Source organism: Pseudophryne corroboree, chromosome 6 (assembly GCF_028390025.1).
Source record: "Pseudophryne corroboree isolate aPseCor3 chromosome 6, aPseCor3.hap2, whole genome shotgun sequence".
Classification (NCBI taxonomy): Eukaryota; Metazoa; Chordata; class Amphibia; order Anura; family Myobatrachidae; genus Pseudophryne; species Pseudophryne corroboree.
The window spans coordinates 34,545,938-34,566,939 of record NC_086449.1 but is presented as its reverse complement, the minus strand read 5'-3'; the positions used below and the strand labels follow the sequence as shown (position 1 = coordinate 34,566,939).

The 21,002-nt window shown below is 50.5% G+C and overlaps 2 protein-coding genes across 2 annotated transcripts in view; one reads left to right on the top strand and one right to left on the bottom strand.

Moving 5' to 3' along the window:
* The window catches only part of LOC134934192 (uncharacterized), a 110,131-nt gene that overhangs the window by 72,595 nt on the left and 16,534 nt on the right, over nucleotides 1-21,002 (bottom strand). The window lies entirely within an intron of this gene.
* Nucleotides 4,323-21,002, top strand: part of LOC134935986 (zinc finger protein 850-like) — a 52,502-nt gene continuing 35,822 nt past the window's right edge. Inside the window, exon 1 of the mRNA XM_063930851.1 lies at nucleotides 4,323-4,488. The gene's annotated coding sequence lies outside the window, so the exon portion shown is untranslated. The remainder of the gene's footprint in view (nucleotides 4,489-21,002) is intronic.

The window sequence follows — 21,002 nt, the reverse complement described above, 5'->3', positions numbered from 1 at the left end:
TTGTACCTGAAAGAAAATGTTTGCCCACCAAAAGGCCTGCTAATCGACACCCTGCTTTAGCTAGGACAATTAACACATGACTGGCTATGTACAAGTTGCTGAACAACAATTGTAAAGGTATTTTAGAAACAAAATACCTTGTACTTTTCTGATAAGTGCTCTGTCCCTGCAGTTCTATAAACGTGCAGTCCATAATTCTCCAACTACACACAGCGCAGCAATATAACATATTACAACACATTATTAAACATACATTTAATCATGCATTGTCCATTTAAAATGGGGCGTGGCAGCTGAGGGTTAACCTCTTCAGCGCCACGGCTGTCATTATCCATGTGGCTGGGGGTCTCTCTGGCCACATGCAGTTTTCTACATATGTCCTCCTGCGCAAATGTTTCAGCATCTTTGGACGCAGCCACTTTCAGTGAGACGCACATGATGGCTTTGCCACTTCCCTGTTACCTCCAAGTAACATCCACTAAAACTTACAGACCCTGTGTCCGATTCTGCATTGCGTCTTACTAGGGATGGCCATCGATCATCGATGTTTCCTAATCATTGATGGTTTATGGCCGATGTTAAATGCCAGTGCCATCGATGGGAGAGAACCAGGTGGTTGATGGCAGAGCATAAACAAATATACATATATTTTTTTTGCAAGGTGTCGTGACACCACGGAGCACAGCTCCTCCCCCGACAACCTGCTAAGCCCCACCCCCATTTTTATTGGACCGCGGCCCTGCCATCGAGGGGTGCAAACCATCGCCGATGGTGTCATCGATGGCAACCATCGATGGATAGCTCACCGATGGCCATCCCTACGTCTTACGCATTCACTGCTCGATTCAGACACATGCTCTCAAACAAATCAGTCTGAAATCAGCTTTTTTTATACAGTTTTAGGAAAAAAATGTGACACATAAATCTATTAACTCTGAAATCTGCCAGAAAAAGTGTTTTAGATTATATGAGTTTAATACATACTTACCTACTTTGCTGCCTCTGGGAGGAGGCAGCGTTGTAGGTGCATAAGGGCGTGGCCGGCAGCAGGATGGGTTGTTCGGGGGCGTGGTCAGCTGCAGGGTGGGCGGTCCAGGGGTGTGGCATCAGGGTCGCGTCATTGTGACTCCACCCCCCGCTGTGCTGAGAAACGAGGCGCTGCATAGCGGGGGCGGAGCTACGATGATGCGATTCAGCGCAAATCGCATCATCGGATCCCCTCGGGCCGCCCACTTGTTCTCTGCTGCGGGCGGCCGAGGGGGAAAGCGGGAGACTTGCCCACCTTTCCGGGGGGCCGGGAGGGTCATCCGATTTTCAAGAGCCTCCCGGCCATTCCGGGAGGGTAGGCAAGTATGGTTTAATAACATGTAATAACTAATATCATTACCCAGGAAGAGCCTTGTTAAAAACCAGAAATTGCCGCTTCCTTCCTTGTAATGCAGTATTATTATGAGAAGTGGTGGTTAACATGACAAAACAATGCACTGCAATCGTAGAAAGTTTTCTATTCCTGTAGTGTATTTCCAGGTTTTCATCAACAAATGTGTCCTCACATTCTCTTTTAAACAGACACCTGTAAAAGCACCATTAAGGTAGTTTTTAATACCCGAGTATGTCCAGTGTCGGACTGGGACATGAAGGGCCCACTGGGGGAATGCAGTTATAAGGGCCCATACTTAGGGGTGTGTCCAGCCTACAAAGGGGTGTGGCCAGACTCCACAGAGGCTTGAAATACACAATAGTCTAGTGCAGTGTAACGCCACATATCTACCATGTATAATACAAGCGCACAGTCTGGAACCTGATCCCTAGAGGGAGGAGTGGGCCCTCAGGCAGTGGGGTCTACCGGTGGTTTCCCTGGTATTCCTGTGGGCCAGTCTGACCCTAAATGTATCTGTGGGTGTCCGCCTGTTCCTGGGGGTCCCACGCCCATTTTCCTGGTGATTCGCACATGCGCAGTAGGAAAATCACTTGGGAAATGACTGCCGCTCCATTTTCACGGTGATTCGCACATGCGCAGAAGGAAAATCACTTGGGAAATGACTGCCGCGCCATTTTCCCAGTGATTTGCGCATGCGCTGTAGGTTCTGGGACAGCACTAGGGTCCCCTAGTGCCCAGAGCTGTACAGCGCTACCGGCTAGAGAGGAGGGGTGGCCCAGCCGAATCCTACACACGAGTCTCCTTCTCTCTAGAAATGCCCGTCAGCAGCGCTGTGTATCACATCACTGCACCCGTCACCCATCGGTCGGGGCATACTTCCTGTGTCTGCCTGCCCCCAGACACCCACTGGCTAGCTACTGTACACTACATTTCACACACACACAATTACAAATGCCGTATATCAAAATGATCAGTGTAATCTAGCAAAGTAGTGCAGTCACTTCCAGTTCTCTTTATGCCAATAATACCCCGTTTCCACTAGAGTAGCACGGTTCGCTGCCGTGTCGCCTGACACGGCTGCGACCCGTGCTGCAGCCCTCTGCAGACAGCGCTCACCAACCCGGCAATTGCCGGGTTGGTTACGCGCTAGTGACGCGGCAGGGGCGGCTCCCGTTCACACTAGACAGCTAGCCCGGTTGAACACGTGTTCAACCCGGCTGGCTACCAGGGTAGGATTCCCGGATCACTTGATCCGGGAATTTGCCGGGGGACCCGTTTCCACTAGGGAAAAAAATGGGTAAATGCGCGCCCCCGTGCATTTACCCGTGTTTTAAGGAGCTAGTGGAAAAGGGGCATGCACATTTTGGGTTAGGCAGATGTGCTATGAGGGGCTGCTTGGAGTGACTGAGATCACGGTGTATGGGGACCGCTGTGTTGTGGTTTTGGTTCTAGTTCTTCGGCGTGTTTTGGTAAAACACCCTCAAATGTTTTTGTTTTGGATTTCTTAAAAAATGTATTTAACCCTAGCGTGAATGTGTGTGGTGTACATGTGATAGGGAATAGAGTGTAAGCTTCACTGGGGCAGGGACTGATGTAAATGGCCAAATATTCTCTGTAGAGTATGAATATGTGTGCGCTACATAAATACCTGGTAAATAAGAATATGTGTGCGCTACATAAATAACTGGTAAATAAGTAATAATAATAAATCGTGGAGGCTCAGTATGGAACGCATCTACAATGCGTTTGCATGCTGAAACCCACGTGCGACGGCTTCTCATTTATGCGAACGCCTCCGCCTGAGGCATTTACATTTGCGGGAAGGATGGAGGGGCGCGTTGTATCAACGTCAATGCGGCGTTGGGTGGGGCGTTGTCTAGACAACGCAGGTGTCTGAACCGCTTGCGGGGCGGTCGGTTGCGTGACGACACACACGCAGCTGGTACGCATACTTACCTACTTTGCTGCCCCCTCCTCCGTTGTAGGTGCATGGGGGCGTGGCCGGCAGCAGGATGGGCGGTCCGGGGGGCGTGGCCGACAGGAAAGTGGACGGTCTGGGGGAGTGGCATCAGGGTTACGTTATCCGCCGCCCGCTGTGCAATGCCGAGAAAAGAGGCGCTGTATAGCAGGGGGCGGAGCTACGATGACGCGATTCAGCGCAAATCGAGTCATCGGACCCCCTTGGACTGCCCACTTGTTCTCTGCTGCCGGCGGCCGAGGAGGGTCGTGGAGGGGTTGCAGGGAAAGCGGGAGGCTTGCCCACCTTTCCGGGGGACCGGGAGTGCTACGACCCGAAAACATGACGGCCTGCCTACGCAGCTAGGCTGCAAAAGCGTAGGCTGCTATTATCAGGTGTTCGCATGTTAGCGGGGGTGGGGACCTGACATGCGGGGCACACTCGCCCTGTCCTGGGTATTCCCATGCTGAATTGGGCTCGAAGTACTAATGTAGGGGGCGGACGCAGCACTGCGCAATGCCAGGGCCCCGCTCGCCCATACAGTGTAACATGGGGGTATATGGGGCATCACAGAGGTAACTAGTAGAGGCTGGCACACTATACTGGGCACTGTAAGTTGCTGTTTTCCTGTTTGATTATGTATGTACTCTGTAATTGGTCGCTGCGGAACCCTTGTGGCGCCATATAAGTAAAGGATAATAATAATAATAATAATAATAATAATGGGCACAGGGATTCAGGCAGCAGGAGGAGGGTAGCACCTAGATTCCCTTCGCTGAAAGGACCTTTCCCATCAGGCACTGGGTCAGCGACATAATCTATTGGGACTTGGGACGAGCAAGGATCCAGCACACGAACAGGTAACTCAAATAACCTGCACTCAACCGAGATTTGAAGAAAATAAAATAAATATAAATGCTATAAGGGCATAAAAAGAGCTTCCGCCCTCATCTGACGTCACATCCGGGTTCTGTAGGAGAAGGGAATATCGAGAATGCAGCACATCTCCGCCCAGTCTCTTCCCTCAAACGCGTTATTATCCTCTCACCTCCCCTCGCTCGCCCGTCTCCCCGCCCAGTCACCTGTCCCGGGCGCGCCACCCGGACTCTCCAGGCCGGCGCTCGTGCACAGGAGGCTGCGGGTGTGTGAGGTGAGTGTGTGCGGCCCAATCCTTTGTGTGCGGGGCCCCTGATGCTCAGCTGGGGGCAATATAGTGTGTGCGGGCTGGACAGTGCTGGTGGCGGGGGGGAAGACGCCTGAGCGGCGGCGGTTGTATCATTGTCTGTTCTCTGCCACCAGCATACATATATACAGTGTCCACAGTCCCCTCCATATCATCCTGGTATATACTACCCCAGCGCTGGCAGTACCCCCCTGCTATATACTACCCCACCGCTGGCATTACCCCCCTGCTATATACTACCCCACCGCTGGCAGTACCCCTCGTGCTATATACTATCCCAGCGCTGGCAGTACCCCCCTGCTATATACTACCCCACCGCTGGCAGTACCCCCCTGCTATATACTACCCCAGCGCTGGCAGTACCCCCCTGCTATATACTACCCCACCGCTGGCAGTACCCCCCGTGCTATATACTACCCCACCGCTGGCAGTACCCCCCCCCCGTGCTATATACTACCCCAGCGCTGGCAGTACCCCCCTGCTATATACTACCCCACCGCTGGCAGTACCCCCCTGCTATATACTACCCCACCGCTGGCAGTACCCCCCTGCTAGTATATATTACCCTAGCGCTGGCAGTACCCCCTGCTAATATATATTACCCCAGCGCTGGCAGTACCCCTATGCTATATACTACCCCAGTGCTATCAGTATCCCCCTGGTATATACTACCCCAGCACGGTCAGTACTACCTGGTACATACTACCCCAGCACTGGCTGTACCCCCTGGAATATACTACCCCAGCACTGGCAGTACCCCCAGGTATATACTACCCCCCCCTGATATATATTACCCCAGCGTTGGCAGTAGCCCTCTGGTATATAGTACCCCAACGCAGGCAGTAACCCCCCCCCCCCCTTCCCCTGTATATACTATCCCAGCGCTGGCAGTACCCCCTGGTATATATTACCCCAATGCAGGCAGTACCCCCCTGGTATAGAGTACCCCAGCGCTGGCAGAACCCCCCCTGGTATTTATGGGATCAGTATGGGATCCCGGCATTCAGTATACTGACAGTGGGATCCCGGCCACCGTTATGTCGGCTGCAGGGTGAGGGCTAGCAAGCCACAGGATTTTTTTCTCCCTCTATGGGTGTCGTGGATACTCACAGAGGGAGGAAAGTCTGTGACGTCCGGGATCCCGACTAGCGGTGCGGTGACCGCTTCCCATATATACTACCTCATCCTTGGCAGCACCCCACTGATATATACTACCCCCCCCCCCCCCGGTATATATTACTGGGAGCACCCCGCTGATATATACTACCCCAGTGCTATAAGCAACCACCCCCCCGGTATATATCCCCCTGGTACATACTACCCCAGTGTCTGTAGTACCCCCCCCCCCCACCCCTGCTATATTCTACCCCAGCACTGGCAGTACCCCCCTGCTATATACTACCCCATCACTGGCAGTACAGTCAGCTCTCTCCTCGAGCATGTGCTGCCTGTATATACAGTATCTATCTATCTATCTATCTATCTATCTATCTATCTATCTATCTATCCTGAGCATCATCCACTACTAATCAGTCTGCCCCAGTATGCGCCGTATATATATGTAATAATAAAGGGCAGAGTTTTCTGCTGCGGGGTACACTGGGCTCCAAAATGCTAGACATAGGGGTGCAGAGTAGGATCTTGATCCGAGGCACCAACAGGCTCAAAAGCTTTGACTGTTCCCAAGATGCATAGCGCCGCCTCCTCTATAACCCCGCCTCCCTGCACAGGAGCTCAGTTTTGTAGTTGGTGCTGCAGATAGCAGGCACATAACAGAGGGGCTGCTCCGGGCAGCCCTAAGAAGAGCTTTTTGAGAAGACAAGTGAAGACTTCAAGGGCTGCAGCAGTGTGTAAATGTCAGGAGACATTCATTGCTGCAGCTCCATCTCTCCCCAGCGGCGCTGTACACTCCCGCGCCCTTGTTGCCGGGTACATACAGCAGGAGGCTCCAGTTTTCTTCTGGTCAGGCACACACGACGGGGGCTCTCCGGGATCGCGAGGCCGCGCTTCGGAGGTGGTGAGTGGGCCACGCTTGCGGTACCCGTACTTTATCGCGATCTGGCGTGGCCGGTGGGAGGCACTTGGCTGTATAGGCGATCCCACTAGATCACCAGGGCATGGGTGCAGGTCAGGTTTTCTCTTAAAACCTTTTTGTATGTAGCCCGCAGTACCAGGTGTTTTTGCCAGCAGAGGGGATAAGGCTTAGACCTGGAGCTCCTCCCCCAGCCCCATGGCGCCATTTCCAGCAAATGTTCCCGCCCTGGAGTTGCATATCTGTCTGTCCCTCCCTCCCTGTCAGTGTTTGGGCGCCATTTCTCTCAGCTACACTGTTCCTGGGACTGCTTGGGCAAATCCTCATTTGTAAAGCCGCCTGGTTGTCAGCACTGTGACTTTACAAGACACTTAAGTATTCTACATGTCAATTAGACAGTGTTAGTTAAGAAAGAGTGCATTTAGTCAGGGTTCTCCGGTACAAGTACCCTGTGATATACATCCTGTGCAATGTTATATCTATTGACTATATATATATATATATATATATATATATATATATATATATATATATATATAAAAAAGCTGGTCCAGTGCAGTATTATTGTTAGTAATAACCTCTGCATTGTTTAACTGTGACTATATGTGTGTGCATTAGCTTGCTGAGTGGTTTCCATTTCGTGTCTCTCACTCAATTTGCTATCACTATATTCTTTAACCTGAGAGGGGGCTTGGTGCGTCAGGTTTTATAATTATATAGGATTTTCACAAGATATACTTTAATACGTATTTTTCTCTGTGATTTTAGTCACCATATCTCTCCTGTATCTCTGCTTGTGCTGACTACACTGCGCAGGGGTTTGGGCAAGAGGTATTGTGCTGCTGACAATTGTACTGTGTTACCTGATACTGCAAGTTATATCATGTCTGCTTCTGAAGGTAACGGTTCTGGGGCTGAACACACTGCCGGTGTTGCTGAAGCCACAGATCCCTATGAGGAGACTACAGCAGCTGTGGGCTCTGGTTCTGGGGGCTCCTTGCCCCCCAGTGGGACTGTGGCAACGGGGGTACATAATGACCCACCGTGGGCTACTTTCTCCACGCTTCAACATACGCTAGTTACTAAACTAACACCCCCTATTGGACCTCCTATGCCGGTGCAACCGTATGTGGTCCCCGCAGCTAACCCGCCGTGGGCGGACAATTTATCTGCTCAATTGAACAAGTTGAACCAGTCCTTGACTACTAAAAAGTCTGACTCTTGCTCGCCTAAGACCAAGGGGTCCTCTAAGCGAGCTCTTATCTCCTCACAATCCACTGCTGTTACTGACACCTCGTCTGATGAAGATGGCGCTTACACTGACCCCACAGATTCTGACACAGATACTACTAATGGGGAGGGTAGTTCACATGTGGATGTTCCTGATCTTTTGGAGGCTATTAAGTTGATTTTACAGATTACGGATGATCCCGAGCCATCCGTCCCTCCTAAGAAACCAGATAGGTTCAAGCGTCAGAAGGTGGTTAAACAAGTTTTACCTCACCACCTAGTGGATATACGTCAGGAACCCTGGGGGAAACCCGGGAAAGAAGTTTGTGCCTCAAAAGAAGATGCTGGCTCGCTATCCCCTCGCGCCAGAGCTGTCTAAAAATTGGGAAACGCCTCCTCCAGTAGACTCGCATGTGGCTAGGATGGTGGTTTCCTCAGTTCTACCTGTCACTACCGTCACGTCTCTAAAAGAGCCTATGGATAAACGTGTGGAGGGTTGTCTGAAAGCGATTTACACCCTCACGGGTGTTGCACAAAGACCCACTATTGCAGCAACATGGGCTGCAGAGGCTATTGAAGCATGGGCCCTAGAGTTGGAAGATGAAATCTCTTCTGACCATGCTAGACAATGCTTGTCATATATTGTCACAGCTTCTCACTATATTAAAGAGGCGGCTTCTGATGCCGGTATTCTAGCAGCCAAGGCCTCTACTACGTCAGTCCTGGCTCGCCGGATATTGTGGCTGAGATCCTGGTCTGTGGATCTGGACTCTAGAAAAACCCTGGAGGTACTCCCTTTCAAGGGAGATATTCTGTTTGGGGAGGACTTAAATAAGATACAGGTTGAGTATTCCTTATCCAAAATGCTTGGGACCAGAGGTATTTTGGATATCGGATTTTTCCATATTTTGGAATAATTAGATACCATAATGAGATATCATGGCGATGGGGCCTAAATCTAAGCACAGAATGCATTTATGTTACATATACATCTTATACACACAGCCTGAAGGTCATTTTAGCCAATATTTTTTATAACTTTGTGCATTAAACAAAGTGTGTGTACATTCACACAATTCATTTATGTTTTATATACACCTTATACACACAGCCTGAAGGTCATTTAATACAATATTTTTAATAACTTTGTGTATTAAACAAAGTTTGTGTATAGTGAGCCATCAGAAAACAAAGGTTTCACTATCTCACTCAAAAAAGTCCGTATTTCGGAATATTCCGTATTTCGGATATTTGGATATGGGATACTCAACCTGTAGTGGCTGACTTGGCAACTGCCTGTCTGCCAAGTACCGCTCCTTCTGTGTCGAAGGCTAAAGGTACTTCCTTTCACCCTTTCGTCCTTCAGGTAAAGCAAAAGGTCAGGCGTACAACAAGCAGGCCCACACTTCCAAACCTGGTAAGCTGAAGCCCAAAAGAGCCTGGGCTGCCTGTCAGCCAGCCTCCAAGACGGATAAGCCTGCCACATGATGGGGCGGGCCTCCACCTGGGGGATCCCAGGGTGGGGGGGCCGGCTTCTAGGGTATACCCAGGAATGGTTGAAGACAACTTCAGATGCCTGGGTATGGGAAGTCGTCAGTCGAGGTTACGCCATAGCCTTCAAAAACCGTCCCCCTCATCGATTTTTGGCTGACAGACGTCCCGTTGGACCAGACAAAGGCAAACACGCTACATTCGGTGGTACAGACTCTCCTGGATACAGGAGTCGTAGTACAGGTGCCTCTTGCTCAGAGGGGCCGGGGATATTATTCTCCGCTGTTTCTAGTCCCAAAACCGAATGGGTCCTCTCGGTCCATTCTCAATCTCAAAGCATTGAACAGGTTTGTGAAAGTTTCCAAGTTCCGTATGGAAACCCTTCGCTCTATAGTTCTGGCCTTGGAACCCGGGGATTACATTGTCTCCCTGGACATACAGGATGCTTACCTGCATATTCCTATAGCAGTGTCACATCAGCAATACCTGAGGTTTGCGATTGACAACCTCCATTACCAGTTTTGGGCGTTACCTTTTGGTTTAACTACGGCTCCGCGAGTCTTCACCAAAGTTATGGCGGTGATGACGGTGGTACTCTGCCGTCAAGGGGTCAGGATCCTGCCATATCTGGACGACTTGTTAATCCTGGCAAATTCCCCAGAACTTCTACGTCATCCGGATATGACTGTCCGGTTTCTACAAGCCCACGGGTGGCTCATCAACTGGAAGAAATCCTCCTTGGTCCCTGCTCAGAGCATGGTGCACCTGGGAGCGCTATTTGACACTCACAACGAGCAGTTGTTCTTGTCTCAGGAGAAAGTCCTGAAGCTTCAGGACAGGATTCGTTACTTCCTTTCTAGTCCGCAAGTGTCAATACATTCGGCGATGCAGGTGCTGGGCCTCATGGTGTCAGCATTCGACATGGTGGAGTATGCTCAGTTCTATTCTCACCCCCTCCAGAGGATGATTCTAGCCAAGTGGGACGGCCTGCCTCACCAGATCAGGTCTCACATGATCTCATTGACTCCGGAGGTCGTCTGTCGCTGCACTGGTGGCTCCAGGACCAACGATTGTGCAGAGGCCATCCCTTCTGGATAACTGACTGGGTCCTGTTGACGAGAGATGCCAGTCTAAGAGGTTGGGGCGCTGTGCTGGAGCAACACTCCCTTCAGGGTCGGTGGACTACGGAGGAATCTCTCCTCTCGATCAACATTCTGGAATTGCGGGCGGTCTTCAATGCGTTGAACCTGGCCAAGCATTTAATTCAGAACCGTCCTGTTCAAGTACAGCCGGACAATGCCACCACAGTGGCTTACATAAATCATCAAGGTGGCACTCGAAGCCGCTTGGCAATGAAGGAAGTCTCACAGATTCTACAAAGGGCCATCTTACCGGCCATATCGGCAATATTCATTCCGGGAGTCCTGAATTGGGAAGCGAACTTTCTCAGTCATCAGGATGTACACGCCGGAGAGTGGGGCCTCCATCCAGAAGTGTTTCAACTCCTAGTGGAAAAGTGGGGCCTTCCAGACGTAGATTTGATGGCGTCTCGACACAATCACAAGGTTCCGGTCTTCGGAGCAAGGACAAGGGATCCTCAAGCTGCATTCATTGATGCGCTGGCGGTGCTGTGGAGGTTTCGTCTGCCGTACGTGTTCCCTCCGGTGTCACTCCTGCCCAGGGTAATTCGGAAGTTCAAGCAAGAAAAAGGAAATCTGCTTCTCATAGCTCCAGCGTGGCCCAGACGGCACTGGTTCTCAGACCTGCAAGGCCTATCGTCAGAGCGTCCAATTCTACTTCCACAACGGCCAGACCTCCTCGTTCAGGGCCCCTGTGTCTACCAGGACCTAGCCCGGGTGTCTTTGACGGCGTGGCTCTTGAAGCTTCCGTCTTAAGGGCTAAACGGTTTTCTGAGGCGGTCATTCAAACTATGTTGCGGGCCCGGAATCCAGCTTCGGCTCGGATTTACTATAGGGTCTGGCATTCTTACTTTGGTGCGCATCTAACGATTATGACACTAACAAGTTTATTATAGCCAAGTTGTTGGCTTTTCTTCAGCAGGGCCTAGACTTAGGCCTACGTCTGGCCTCCCTCAAGGTTCAGAAATCTGCCTTGTCGGTGTGGTTTCAGAGAAAAATTGCAACCTTACCTGATGTGCATACCTTTACTCAGGGTGTGATACGTATCCAACCTCCCTATGTCCCGCCTGTGGTTCCTTGGGACTTGTCGGTGGTTTTGGAGGCGCTACAAGAGTCTCCGTTTGAACCTCTTGGTTCAGCTGATCTTAAGTGGCTTTCCCTTAAGGTGGTGTTTCTGCTAGCTATTGCTTCAGCTAGAAGAGTGTCGATTTGGGTGCCTTGTCCTGTAGTTCCCCATATCTGATATTTCACAGTGACTGGGCGGTTCTTAGGACTCGTCCTGGATGTTTACCTAAGGTGGTTCTTAGTTCCACCTTAACCAGGAGATTTTGGTACCAGCCTTTGGCCCTCATTCCGAGTTGTTCGCTCGCTAGCTGCTTGTAGCAGCATTGCACACGCTAGGCCGTCGCCCTCTGGGACTGTATCTTAGCATAGCAGAATTGCAAACGAAAGATTAGCAGAATTGCTACTAAATAATTCTTTGCAGTTTCTGAGTAGCTCCAGACCTACTCACAAATTGCGATCAGCTCAGTCCATTTAGTTCTTGGTTTGACGTCACAAATACGCCCTGCGTTCGGCCAGCCACTCACCCGTTTCTCCAGACGCTCCCGTGTTTTTCCCTGACACGCCTGCGTTTTTTTGCAAACGGCGTGAAAACGCTGAGTTGCCTCCCAGAAACGCCCCTTTCCTGTCAATGATTTACCGAACGCCAGTGCGACTAAAAAAGCGCAGCAGAAGCCACAGCAAAACAGCTAAGTTTTGTGTTAAATAACTAAGCACATGCGCCCTGCGTGCCATGCGCAATTTGCAACTAATCGCGGCATAGCGAAAATCGGCAACGAGCGAACAACTCGGAATGACCCCCTTTGTCTCTTCTGACCTGTCTCCCAAAGAGCGGTCTTTGGATGTGGTACGGGCTCTCCGTATCTATGTGAAGAGAACTGCTTCTGTTAGGAAATCTGATTCTCTCTTTATTCTGTTTGGGTTTCACAGACGGGGCTGGCCTGCTCACAAGCAGACTTTGTCCAGATGGATTAGAATGGTGATTGCACATGCTTATGTGAGGGCTGGTCTGTCAGCTCCTGCTCACATTACGGCCCATTCTACTCGGTCTGTTGGACCTTCTTGGGCGGCCCGCCGTGGTGCGACCCTTGAACAATTGTGCAAGGCGGATACGTGGTCCTCAGTGAACACGTTCATTAGGTTCTATGCCTTCGATACTGCCGCTTCCCAGGATGCTTCCTTTGGATGCCGGGTTCTTGTGCCCGCTACAGTGCGTCCCCTCCCATAAGGAACTGCTTTAGGACATCCCCTATGTCTATCCTTGTGGAGCCCAGTGTACCCCGCAGCAGAAAACGAGTTTTATGGTAAGAACTTACCTTCGTTAAAACTCTTTCTGCGAGGTACATTGGGCTCCACAATGCCCCCACCCTGACGCACTTAGCTTCTTTGGGTTGATATGACATTAGCCGCTGACACTTCTCTTGTCGTGAGAGTGTGGTGTATGTGGCTACTAACCGTTGTCGTCTCTTTTCCTGCTACTGCATTGGGCTGGTTAACTAAAAACTGAGCTCCTGTGCAGGGAGGCGGGGTTATAGAGGAGGCGGCGCTATGCATCTTGGGAACAGTCAAAGCTTTTGAGCCTGTTGGTGCCTCGGATCAAGATCCTACTCTGCACCCCTATGTCTATCCTTGTGGAGCCCAGTGTACCTCGCAGAAAGAGTTTTAACAAAGGTAAGTTCTTACCATAAAACTCGTTATTCCTGGACGTCGCTGATCTTTTTGGCTATGCTTTAATCCTAATAAACACATTACAGTAGTGTAGTTCTGAAAACGGAGTTCTATGCCGCCTTATAAAATATACCGGTGGTTCACAAACTTTTTTGAATCACGGCGTCCTAGAGTATCAGAATTTCTCTGACGTCCTAGTGGATGCTGGGAACTCCGTAAGGACCATGGGGAATAGCGGCTCCACAGGAGACTGGGCACAACTAAAGAAAGCTTTAGTACTACCTGGTGTGCACTGGCTCTTCCCACTATGACCCTCCTCCAGACCTCAGTTAGAATCTTGTGCCCGGCTGAGCTGGATGCACACTAGGGGCACAAAAACGCGGGAGAAGTCCACCGAAAAAGGGGCGGGGCTATCTCCCTCAGCACACTGGCGCCATTTCTCCCTCATAGCTCCGCTGGAAGGAAGCTCCCTGGCTCTCCCCTGCAGTCTACACTACAGAAGGGTAAAAAAGAGAGGGGGGGCACTAAATTTAGGCGCAGTATAATTATTATAGCAGCTATAAGGGGATATAATTCAGTTAATCCCTGTATTATATAGCGCTCTGGTGTGTGCTGGCATACTCTCTCTCTGTCTCCCCAAAGGGCTTTGTGGGGTCCTGTCCTCTCAGAGCATTCCCTGTGTGTGTGCAGTGTGTCGGTACGGCTGTGTCAACATGTTTGATGAGGAGGCTTATGTGGAGGCGGAGCAGATGCCTATAAATGTGATGTCACCCCCTGCGGGGCAGACACCTGAGTGGATGGATTTATGGAAGGAATTACGTGCAAGTGTCGACTCCTTACATAAAAAATTTGATGACATGCCAAATGCGGGACAGCCGGCTTCTCAGCTCGTGCCTGCCCAGACGTCTCAAAGGCCATCAGGGGCTCTAAAACGCCCGCTACCTCAGATGGCAGACACAGATGTCGACACGGATACTGATACCAGTGTCGACGACGAAGAGACTAATTTAATGTCCAATAGGGCCACTCGTTACATGATTGAGGCAATGAAAGATGTATTGCACATTTCTGATATTAACCCAGGTACCACAAAAAAGGGTATTAGGTTTGGGGAGAAAAAACTACCAGTGGTTTTTCCCCCATCTGAAGAATTAAATGAAGTGTGTGAAGAAGCGTGGGCTTCCCCCGATAAAAAATTGGTAATTTCTAAAAAGTTACTAATGGCGTACCCTTTCCCGCCAGAGGATAGGTCACGTTGGGAGACACCCCCTAGGGTGGATTAAGCGCTCACACGCTTGTCAAAGAAGGTGACACTACCGTCTCCAGATACAGCCGCCCTAAAGGAGCCTACTGATAGAAAGCAGGAGGCGATCCTAAAGTCTGTATATACACATTCAGGCATTATACTGAGACCAGCTATTGCTTCAGCATGGATGTGCAGTGCTGCAGCTGCGTGGTCAGACTCCCTGTCGGAAAATATTGACACTCTAGACAGGGACACTATATTGCTAACCATAGAGCATATAAAAGACTCAGTCTTATACATGAGAGATGCACGGAGGGAGATCTGCCGGCTGGCATCTAAAATAAGTACAATGTCCATTTCTGCTAGGAGAGGCTTATGGACAGGGGATGAAGATTCTAAAAGGCACATGGAAGTTTTGCCTTATAAGGGTGAGGAGTATTCGGGGATGGTCTCTCAGACCTAGTTTCCACAGCAACAGCTGGGAAGTCAGCATTTTTGCCCCATGTTCCCTCACAGCCTAAGAAAGCGCCGTACTATCAGGTACAGTCCTTTCGATCCCAGAAAAGCAGGCGGGGAAAAGGCGGGTCCTTTCTGCCCAGAGGCAGAGGTAGGGGAAAAAAGCTGCAACAAACAGCAGGTTCCCAGGAACAAAAGTCCTCCCCCGCTTCCTCCAAGTCCGCCGCATGACGGTGGGGCTCCACAGGCGGAGCCAGGTACGGTGGTGGGCCGCCTCAAAAATTTCAGCGATCAGTGGGCTCGCTCACAGGTGGATCCCTGGATCCTTCAAGCAGTATCTCAGGGGTACAAGCTGGAATTCGAGACGTCTCCCCCCCGCCGTTTCCTCAAATCTGCCTTGCCGACAACTCCCTCAGACTGGGAGGCTGTGCTAGAGGCAATTCGCAAGCTGTATTCCCAGCAGGTGATAGTCAAGGTGCCCCTACTTCAACAAGGACGGGGTTACTATTCCACAATGTTTGTGGTACCGAAACCGGACGGTTCGGTGAGACCCATTTTAAATTTGAAATCCTTGAACACATACATAAGAAAATTCAAGTTCAAGATGGAATCGCTCAGGGCTGTTATTGCAAGCCTGGACGAGGGGGATTACATGGTATCCCTGGACATCAAGGATGCTTACCTGCATGTCCCCATTACCACCCTCATCAGGAGTACCTCAGATTTGTGGTACAGGATTGCCATTACCAATTTCAGACGCTGCCGTTTGGGCTGTCCACGGCACCGAGGGTGTTTACCAAGGTAATGGCAGAAATTATGATACTCCTTCGAAAAAAGGGAGTTTTAATTATCCCGTACTTGGACGATCTCCTTATAAAGGCGAGGTCCAAGGAGCAGTTGTTGGCCGGGGTAGCACTATCTCGGGAAGTGCTACAACAGCACGGATGGATTCTAAACATTCCAAAGTCACAGCTGGTTCCTACGACAAGCCTACTGTTCCCGGGGATGGTTCTGGACACAGAACAGAAAAAAGTGTTTCTCCCGGAGGAGAAAGCCAAGGAGCTGTCATCTCTAGTCAGAGACCTCCTGAAACCAAAACAGGTATCGGTGCATCACTGCACACGAGTCCTGGGAAAAATGGTAGCTTCCTACGAAGCAATTCCATTCGGCAGGTTCCATGCAAGAACCTTTCAGTGGGACCTCTTGGACAAGTGGTCCGGATCGCATCTTCAGATGCATCGGCTGATAACCCTGTCTCCAAAGACCAGGGTATCTCTGCTGTGGTGGCTGCAGAGTGCTCATCTTCTAGAGGGCCGCAGATTCGGCATACAGGATTGGGTCCTGGTGACCACGGATGCCAGCCTTCGAGGCTGGGGGGCAGTCACACAGGGAAGAAATATCCAAAGACTTTGGTCAAGTCAGGAGTCTTCCCTACACATAAATATTCTGGAACTGAGGGCCATTTACAATGCCCTAAGTCAGGCAATGCCCCTGCTTCAAAACCAGCCGGTATTGATCCAATCAGACAACATCACGGCAGTCGCCCATGTAAACCGACAGGGCGGCACAAGAAGCAGGATGGCGATGGCAGAAGCCACAAGGATTCTCCGATGGGCGGAAAATCACGTGTTAGCACTGTCAGCAGTGTTCATTCCGGGAGTGGACAACTGGGAAGCAGACTTCCTCAGCAGACACGACCTCCACCCGGGAGAGTGGGGACTTCATCCAGAAGTCTTCCAACTGATGGTAAACCGTTGGGAAAGGCCACAGGTGGACATGATGGCGTCCCGCCTAAACAAAAAGCTAGAAAGATATTGCGCCAGGTCAACGGACCCTCAGGCAATAGCTGTGGACGCGCTAGTGACACCGTGGGTGTACCAGTCGGTTTATGTGTTCCCTCCTCTGCCTCTCATACCAAAGGTACTGAGAATAATAAGAAGACGAGGAGTAAGAACGATACTCGTGGTTCCGGATTGGCCAAGAAGGGCTTGGTACCCAGAACTTCAAGAAATGATCTCAGAGGACCCATGGCCTCTGCCGCTCAGACAGGATCTGCTTCAGCAGGGGCCCTGTCTGTTCCAAGACTTACCGCGGCTGCGTTTGACGGCATGGCGGTTGAACACCGGATCCTAAAAGAAAAGGACATTCCGGAGGAAGTCATTCCTACGCTGATTAAAGCCATGAAAGAAGTAACCGCAAACCATTATCAACGTATTTGGCGAAAATATGTTGCGTGGTGTGAGGCCAGGAAGGCCCCAACAGAGGAATTTCAGCTGGGTCGTTTTCTGCACTTCCTACAGTCAGGAGTGACTATGGGCCTAAAAGTGGATTCCATTAAGGTCCAGATTTCGGCTCTGTCGATTTTCTTCCAAAAAGAACTGGCTTCACTACCTGAAGTTCAGACATTTGTGAAGGGAGTGCTGCATATTCAGCCCCCTTTTGTGCCTCCAGTGGCACCTTGGGATCTCAACGTGGTGTTGAGCTTCCTAAAATCACATTGGTTTGAGCCACTTAAAACCGTGGATCTAAAATATCTCACGTGGAAAGTGGTCATGTTATTGGCCTTGGCTTCGGCCAGGCGGGTGTCAGAATTGGCGGCTTTGTCGTGTAAAAGCCCTTATCTGATTTTCCATATGGATAGGGCAGAATTGAGGACTCGTCCACAGTTTCTCCCTAAGGTGGTATCAGCTTTTCACTTGAACCAACCTATTGTAGTGCCTGCGGCTACTAGGGACTTGGAGGATTCCAAGTTGCTGGACGTAGTCAGGGCCTTGAAAATTTATATTTCCGGGACGGCTGGAGTCAGGAAAACTGACTCGCTTTTTATCCTGTATGCACCCAACAAGCTGGGTGCTCCTGCTTCTAAGCAGACTATTGCTCGCTGGATTTGTAGCACAATTCAGCTGGCGCATTCTGCGGCTGGACTGCCGCATCCCAAATCTGTAAAGGCCCACTCCACAAGGAAGGTGGGCTCTTCTTGGGCGGCTGCCCGAGGGGTCTCGGCTTTACAACTTTGCCGAGCTGCTACTTGGTCAGGGTCAAATACGTTTGCAAAATTCTACAAATTTGACACCTTGGCTGAGGAGGACCTTGAGTTCTCTCATTCGGTGTTGCAGAGTCATCAGCACTCTCCCGCCCGTTTGGGAGCTTTGGTATAATCCCCATGGTCCTTACGGAGTTCCCAGCATCCACTAGGACGTCAGAGAAAATAAGATTTTACTCACCGGTAAATCTATTTCTCGTAGTCCGTAGTGGATGCTGGGCGCCCATCCCAACTGCGGATTGTCTGCAATACTTGTATATAGTTATTGTTTAACAAAAGGGTTATTGTTGAGCCATCTGTTGAGAGGCTCAGTTATTATTCATACTGTTAACTGGGTATAGTATCACGAGTTATACGGTGTGATTGGTGTGGCTGGTAGGAGTCTTACCCGGGATTCAAAATCCTTCCTTATTGTGTCAGCTCTTCCGGGCACAGTATCCTAACTGAGGTCTGGAGGAGGGTCATAGTGGGAGGAGCCAGTGCACACCAGGTAGTACTAAAGCTTTCTTTAGTTGTGCCCAGTCTCCTGCGGAGCCGCTATTCCCCATGGTCCTTACGGAGTTCCCAGCATCCACTACGGACTACGAGAAATAGATTTACCGGTGAGTAAAATCTTAATTTTTTTTCACGGCACCCCTAGGCCAAAAGTTTTTTTTATTGAGAAATTGAGAAAAAAAATATGAAATTAAGTAAATTGTGTTTTTATGTCATCTTTAGGTTAAATTATGTAGTGAGGGACAGGATTTGCTTCTGTGTGTCCACATATTTTATGCCTGGCAGCCACCAGCACTGGTTTTGCCTATTACATTGACTATAAATAGTTTGAATTGGTCCTGAACCACCACCCTGAGGCACACCCTGCAAGTGTTCCGTGGCACGAGAAACACTGCATATACTAATCATTCTGGCACCCTAAATAGATGTATCTGTTGAGTGGGGGTGGCCAGCTACTCACCTCTTATACACTCAGCGAGTGCAAGCTACTCAAGTCCAAATTTACTATAGATATATAGCACACCCCGAACGCCAAGTTAAATTAGTTTTGCTAAGTGATAACAGACATCCATATGAGTGAAGCCGTGGGCAAACGCTAGTTTGTATAGATAGATACACACACACACACACACACACACACACACACACACACACTAGAACCCATATTTCTTGTACGTCCTATGGGGTATAGACGGGTCTGCCAGGAGCCATTGGCACTTTAAGAGTTTTTAAGATTGTGGGCTGGCTCCTCCCTCTATGCCCCTCCTACCAGACTCGGTTTAGAAAATGTGCCCGGAGGAGGCGGTCACAGCTAGGGGAGCTGTTTTAGTTAAAGGTTTTTTTTTAGAGTTTTTTTATTTTACAGGGAGACTGCTGGCAACAGCCTCCCTGCAGCGAGGGACTATGGGGGGGGGAGCAGGGGTTTTGAGCCACTGTATCCGCTGTCCAGACACTGAGCTCCGGGGGTCCGATCGTTCTCCGCCACAGGGGACCGCTCGCCCCATCAGCACGCCGCCGACCACTTACTGAGCTGAAGTATGGGGTGAGTGAGTCACTGACCCCCCTAGCAAGCAGGAATCCGGTGTGAAGATGGCGACAACGTGGGTGGTAGCGCGGTATTAACCGCGCTCCTAAGGAAGGTTCAGAGGCATATGGTGCAGCGCTGCGAGGGGCGCCCTGAGCCAGCGCTTACCCCTCCACTGGTCCAGCAGCCTGTTGGGGTCCAAGGATCTCAGCCAGCAACTTTTTCCTCAGGCCAGTATAATCCTGTGAAGAGCGGGAAGACCGCGCCATTGCGGGGGTGGAGCTTCTCCTCAGAGCGGACCCAGCAGCGTCCAGCGCCATTTTCCGGACTGCATCAGCACTGGAAAGAAGTACAGGTCCCTCCACAGCAACTCCAGTTATATGTATATGGTACCAGGGGATTGTAGAAGGGAGGGGAGGCTGTGTATCCTATTAAGGTGCACAGTCAGCAAGACAAAGGGTCTCCCTTTGCAAACAAGAGCTCTGTGTGGTTTGGCTCCAATCAGAGGATATACAGGTTGAGTATCCCTTATCCAAAATTCAATATCACACATTTCTCTAACGTCCTAGTGGATGCTGGGGACTCCGTAAGGACCATGGGGATAGACGGGATCCGCAGGAGACATGGGCACTTTAAGAAAGAATTCAGTTCCTGGTGTGCACTGGCTCCTCCCTCTATGCCTCTCCTCCAGACCTCAGTTTGAGACTGTGCCCAGACGAGCTGGGTGCTTTTCAGTGAGCTCTCCTGAGTTTGCTGAGAGAAAGTATTTTGTTAGGTTTTTTATTTTCAGGGAGATCTGCTGGCAACAGACTCTCCCTGCAGCGTGGGACAGAGGGGAGAGAAGCAGCCCTACTCTCTGAAGCTAGGTCCTGCTTCTTAGGCTACTGGACACCATTAGCTCCAGAGGGATCGGTACGCAGGATCTCACCCTCGCCGTCCGGTCCCAGAGCCGCGCCTCCGTCCCCCTCAGAAAACAAAAGCCGGGTGAGTATGAGAAGCAAAGAAGACTTCAGGCGGCAGAAGACTTTGTGTTCTTCACAGGAGGTGTAACGCACAGCGCTGCAGCTGTGCGCCATTGCTCCACACATACCTACACATACTCCGGTCACTGTTAGGGTGCAGGGGGGGGCACCCTGGGCAGCATTTGGGACCTCATATGGCAAAATAAGCATATATACAGCTGGGCACTGTATATATGTAAGAGCCCCCGCCAGGAATTGCATTTTAAGCGGGACAGAAGCCCGCCGCCGAGGGGGCGGGGCTTCTTCCTCAGCACTCACCAGCGCCATTTTTTTCTCCACAGCACCGCTGAGAGGAAGCTCCCCATGATCTCTCCTGCTGATACACGATAGAAGAGGGCGGAAAGAGAGGGGGGGGGGCACATATTTAGGCGCAAAAGACTATATTACAGCAGCTACTGGGTTACATTAAGTTACTGTGTTATTCCTGGGATTTATAACGCTGGGTGTGTGCTGGCATACTCTCTCTCTGTCTCTCCATAGGGCCTGGTGGGGGAACTGTCTCCAGAAAGGACATTCCCTGTGTGTGTGGTGTGTCGGTACGCTTGTGTCGACATGTCTGAGGAGGAAGGCTAT